General features: G+C 34.7%; 1 pseudogene; it reads right to left on the bottom strand.

The window, feature by feature from the left end:
- Window positions 1-49: 49 nt before the first annotated feature.
- Window positions 50-227, bottom strand: LOC112242058 (annotated as a pseudogene).
- Window positions 228-378: the final 151 nt, after the last annotated feature.

Raw genomic sequence — 378 nt, 5'->3', positions numbered from 1 at the left:
TGTTTACATAGCTTTGTGAATGAGTATTTTTCCCTTGACAACAGGAGAAAAGTGTTGCACCGTTCCCGGAGGTACTGCAATACCGGGTCGATGCGTGGAGCGGACGGAGCAAGCCCCATTTCCGACTCCCTGTTCGAAAAATCCATTTAATATGTAGTCCCCCGATGGGGGACGTATCAGATATTAAACTGATAAGAACAGATTTTTTTTTTTTTTTAAAAATATATATTTATTTACCAAAAACCAAACAATAATCTTCCAAAATTCAGTCAACTTAAATATACAATTCCAACAAACTACAAATAATCATTCCAAAACTAATAAACTATAACCAAATCCAATAAACCAAACAATAATCTTCAGTATTCCACTAACTTA

Source organism: Oncorhynchus tshawytscha, unplaced genomic scaffold (genome assembly GCF_018296145.1).
Source record: "Oncorhynchus tshawytscha isolate Ot180627B unplaced genomic scaffold, Otsh_v2.0 Un_contig_17975_pilon_pilon, whole genome shotgun sequence".
NCBI lineage: Eukaryota > Metazoa > Chordata > Actinopteri > Salmoniformes > Salmonidae > Oncorhynchus > Oncorhynchus tshawytscha.
This window is presented reverse-complemented; position numbering and strand designations above follow the sequence as displayed.